Source organism: Prionailurus viverrinus, chromosome B1 (assembly GCF_022837055.1).
Source record: "Prionailurus viverrinus isolate Anna chromosome B1, UM_Priviv_1.0, whole genome shotgun sequence".
NCBI classification, from domain to species: Eukaryota; Metazoa; Chordata; class Mammalia; order Carnivora; family Felidae; genus Prionailurus; species Prionailurus viverrinus.
Genome location: NC_062564.1, coordinates 31,137,406 through 31,142,932, shown reverse-complemented (window position 1 = coordinate 31,142,932; position 5,527 = coordinate 31,137,406).

The following is a 5,527-nucleotide window of genomic DNA, read 5'->3' as shown; positions in this document are numbered from 1 at the left end:
TTTTCCACATACATATTGTAACCATGACCTCATGGATGGTAGGATCGAGCCTCCATGCTGGGCTCTGTGTTGGGCATGGAGCCTGCTTGGGATTCTCTGTCTCTGTCTCTGTCTCTCTCTCTCTCTCTCTTCCCCTAGCCCGTTCTCACTCGCTTGCTCGCTCTCTCTCTCAAAATAAATAAATAAACATTTTTTTAAATAAAAAAATAAAGGGTACAGCTTTGTAGTAAGGTATGTCTGGTTATATTCATTCTGAATAAGGGGAAATTGGGTTGTAAACAGATCAGGCTTGGAAGTGAACAAGGATGGTGAGATCGCGAAGCCTTTCTCCTTAGCCGCTGTCCATGTTACGCTTGTGCACCCTTCAACTCTGAAAAACAAATCATCTAAATACATATTATTTATAGAAATGGAATTACTTCCATTACTATCTGTACATTCTCTATTTTAATATAAAAATACACAGTGAACATCTGTGTCATTACATATTCTTTTACAAATTTATTTTAATGACTCTAGTGTTTCTATTTATCGATACACCATCATCTATGAAGTGTTGGTTCATTCTAATCGGTTCTTCTAATAAACAATGCTAGAAAGGGATCTTTTTGTTTTTAATTTTTTTTAACGTTTTTTATTTATTTTTGTGAGACACAGAGAGACAGAGCATGAACGGGGGAGGGGCAGAGAGAGAGGGAGACACAGAATCGGAAGCAGACTCCAGGCTCTGAGCCCTCAGCCCAGAGCCTGACGCGGGCCTCGAACTCACGGACCGCGAGATCGTGACCTGAGCTGAAGTCGGACGCTTAACCGACTGAGCCACCCAGGCGCCCGGAAAGGTATCTTTATAATTAAATCAAAATCGCATTCATAGATGTGAAATGTCAGCATGAAAAACATACAAACTCTGTAGCATTTTGACAAAGTATTGCCAAGTCACTTTCCAAAGAGGCTGTACCAACTTAAGTTTGAAATCAGTGATATGTGACTTCCCTCCACCAAAATGGAGTATAAGCATTAATATCTTCCAGTGCACTCCTTGTGTTTATTTTATATGGGATTGTGTATTTTTATTACGTATTTGTGTCCTCTGCCAATACTTCCATTGCAGCTTCTGCAGTTTTAAGAGCTCATTTAATCCAACCATGAAGAATCAAAATGAAGATGGAAGTTATGAGAGAGAAATAACTATCCCCAAATCCCAGAGCTATAAGTGGCAGAAATGAGACTCTAACTCAGACCTCTTCATTCATTCGTTCGTTCCTTTCATTACATTCAACAATTACTGATGTTTTCACATCATCAACTCAGTTTTTGCAGCATTTATTATCCAGCTCATCTTTTCCCCACCTATCTGAATTTCCAGAAAAAATTTTGTAGCAAATCCTTACATATACATGTATCTGTTTCTAAATGTTCTAGTCTAACCCATAAGCTTCCTGTCTGTTTATTTCTATGCCAGTATACAGGAGACAATGAGTATTTGCCAATATCCTTTTCTTTGGGGCATCATCCCCTCCCCCTATATGTGGTCAGTCATGTGCTCTGTCCCCAATTTGTACATGAGAGATAGGGTCCTACTCATGCCGGTCACAGTCTCCTATAACTCTAATCTCAGGAAATGGCTAAAAAAAATTGACAAGGGACCCAAACTGAGATCCCGGTTTTTTTCAACGGGAGCAAATGAAGAAGATTGGCCCTGGTATTTAAAATTTTTTTTTAAATGTTTATTTATATTTGAGAGAGACAGAGACAGAGCATGGGGGTGGGGGCAGGGCAGAGAGAGAGGGAGACACAGAATCCGAGGCAGGCTCAGGCTCTAAACTGTCAGCACAGAGCCCGACGTGGGTCTCAAACCCACCAACCATGAGATCGTGACCTGAGCCAGTTAGACGCTTTACTGACTGAGCCGCCCAGGCGCCCCGACGCTGGCATTTTTGTAATGTGGGTGCTAAAAGGAAGTGTGGTACATGGGGCTACCAAGCCACATGGAGGAAGCCCATTTGCAGAGGGAGGGAAAGACAGCCACACAGAGAACAGGACTGAGGCAAGAAAGAAAGCAAGAAACGTCAATAATGTGGAGTCTGATTCCATCTGCATTCAGTCATCCTGGTTTTCCTAGTTACGGGAACCCACTCATTCCCTTCTTTCTGGATTAACCTGGTTTGAGTGGTCTGCCTTAGCAAGTTGTCTCTAAATGCTTCATAGATGAAAAAGGGGCCATAAAAATTGGAGGCGGTGATAACATCTGGGGAAAAGCATCATTTCTTCTAATAGCACGCTGCTCAAAAATCTCAGTCCAAGTTTCTTTACTTATAAAGTGGAAACCATGACACTCGCTCTACCTATTTTATAGGATTATTTATGTATAAATGAATAAATATATATGAAATCTAAAAAAACAGCATAAAGATGTATTCTTTTAGTCAATGACACATTTATTTTTCTTAACCTTGTAGTTTTTATTGGAGAGAAGCTACTTCCAAACCTTTTGTCTGTGCCACAGGCTCCTAATAGATTCACCAGTGTTCATACGTGTGTTTTATAATTAAATTTCTATGAGATCAACCCTATTCAGAAGTGTTAGAAAAAGGAATGACTTGTATTATCTCTTTCTATTCATATAAAATTAACCACAAGAAAAATGATTGCTTTAGTATTTTTTTTCATTGTAAGTTACCCAGTCCATGAATTGCCAATGTAGAAATGCCTCAGCTAAATGGTAATTTCAACTGTCACATCAAACCACAGGATAACAGAATGTCAGTGTAGTGTAAGGTGTCTGTGTTCAAGATATTCAAAGACAGCCTTCCTTCCTAAATGAGATCTTTTCAGTGGTTCACGCCCTATAGTTCTTAAAGAACATGCCAGATAATTGGAAATGATTGCTACATTTTTAATTCTCTACATCTTGGAATCATTAATGTGGATGGGAAGAAGTTCTCTGAGCTGATGTTAACATAGGCAGGAAGATGATGGGGGTCTTTGGGCCTATCGTTTCATTTTAATGCCACCAAATACATTGGTTCTGCTTTATTCTCATGAAAAAGATTTTTGCTTGAGTCATAGCATCTTGCTGAAGAACACCACAATATTTTAACATAGCAGGAATGTCTATCTTTAAATCTCTCAAATTAATTTTATCCTCCCTGAGGAAAGACAATGGAAATGGCTGGGATCCACACTCTGAAGTTCAAGATAAGACTCACAAGGGTCCCTCCTGCCCCAAGCCTTGCTGCTGCCTCTATGTTTAATTGCTTGTCTTTTGTTTCCAAATTGAAATGATATATTCTTATATATAATCTCTTTGAAACCTTGAAATTGTATTCCAGGGGAGAACATAAGGTTCCTATTGTCAGGTTTGATGGGGAAAAACAAAACAAAACAAAACAGTTTCTCCTTTTCATCCCCTCTGTGGTTGATCATTAAGGAAGTGTAATTAGTCAATATCTGTGAGTAGCCAGCTATATTCAGATAGAACAAATCTTTTTTTTTTTTCTCTTCCAGGAACAACTATTCTGTGTCTAGCACCAAGTTCTCACTTATTTTATCTTAATCTTGACAGCACCTTTGTGAGCTGAGTATTTTTATAGTCATTTGAAGTTAAGGAAGTTGAGGTTTAGAGATATCTGTGCAAACAGCCAGCCCTGAGATTATATCCTTTAGTGCAAAGTGACACAACTAAAGAGAGTCAGAATTTCAGCTCAGGTATTTCAAATCTAGGCTGTTTGCCCTTTTGACTCTCATCCCTCTGATCCCTCAAAATTGCAATAATTGAAAGTATCACAGATGACATATAATAATGTGGACAAATCTCAAAGATGTTATGCTAAAGCGAAAGAACCCGGACACACAAAAATACATGTGAATCAGGTGTGTGAAATCCAAATACAGGTTTACTCACCATTAGTTCCTGTCTGTATCTCTTTGTATCTTTTGGATGCCTTTCCTTTTGCCAGAATACTTCCTGCAAGAGTGGTTTCAAAGAGAGTCTTTGTGTTAATCCCTCTGAGACAATAACATGCTGGAGACTACATTTATTGCACTTAAACAAGAAACCAGCTAGACAGAAACACTCTACACAGATTCTAAGTCTTCTAATTTTATTTTCTCCTTCACCATTTTGAAAATATTAGCCTGATCTCACTAATATCACTGCTGAAAAGTCTGGTATCAATTTGACTTTTGTTTCTTTGTGTCAGGAATCTTTGACTTTTATGGTCTTAAACTTTACTGTATTATAACAAAGTGTGGGCTTTTCTTATGTCCTCAGTTGACGTTTTCTAAACCTCTTCAGTCTGTGGTCTTCCTTGTTTCTTTAATCGTGGGAAATTCCCAGTCATTATTTCTTCAAATATTTTCTCCCTTCCATTTATTTCATTGTCTTCTTCGGAAGCTTCTCCAATCCTCCTCTCTCGACGTTTCTCTTATAGTTTGCTCTTTTTAGGCATACTTGCCTTCCGGGAAAATTCCTTTCCATGTCTTTTTTCCACTTTAGTAGTTCATTCTTTGGCTATATCCATCCTGATATTCAATCCATTTACAGATTTTCTTACTGTAATGATAATTTGCAATTGGCTCTTCTTCATAACCCTTCGTTCCTGCTTCAAATTACCAATATCCTCCTGAAAAACATTGCTTTTGTTTACTTTTTAAAAAACTGAAGTAGCGTTGACATACAATGTCGTGTTAGTTTCAGATGGACAAGACAGTGATTCAGCACTTCTATACGACTGTCACCAAATGACAGTATTATTGACCGTAGGCCTGTGCTCTACTTTTCATCTCTGTGATTTATTAATTTCAGTTTCTTGATTTTATAACTTATAGTTGTACCTCTTAATCCCCTTCACGTATTTCACCCATCCCCCACCCCTTCCTTCTGGCAACCGTGTTTGTTCTCGGTATCCGTGTTGATTCACAATCCAACAAGGAGCTTCCCTGGTGTATATCTGAAACTGGCCATCAGTACTAGGAAGGCAGGAAGAGACTGAAGAAAGAGGCCACTCCAGGTTGGTAGGTGGTAGTTTTAATAAGCAAAGGAAATTTACATACGAGGCTTGTCTTGAGCAGCAGCAAGACAAATGGATTCTCAGACCTGCTTTTGCCAATTCCGAAAAGTTTATAAAGAGGCCTTAACTGGGTTTAGTCACTGATTCATGTGGATGTTCTCCACACCACATCGCTATCTCAAGCCTAGGTCCTAGGAGCAGCCTCCGGGAGCTGGAAAGCGGAACCCACATTCCAAGGACAGGGGAGGGGGTGAGGAGCCTCGGGGTCCCATCTCACAGATCAGCTGGTTGTCATGTCCTTTTGATGACCTTCCCCAACAATTATGAGTCTGTTTCTATTTGTTTCTTTGTTCACTTTGTTTCTTTAGATTCCACATAGAAGTGAAATCAATTCATCGTGCTTGCCTTATGTTGATCCTTCAGCTGAATTTTAGACAATCATTATATTTACTCTACGAGCTCAGGTTTCCAGAGGGTTGTCACCTCCCTCGGGTGATAACCAGGGTTTGTTGCGA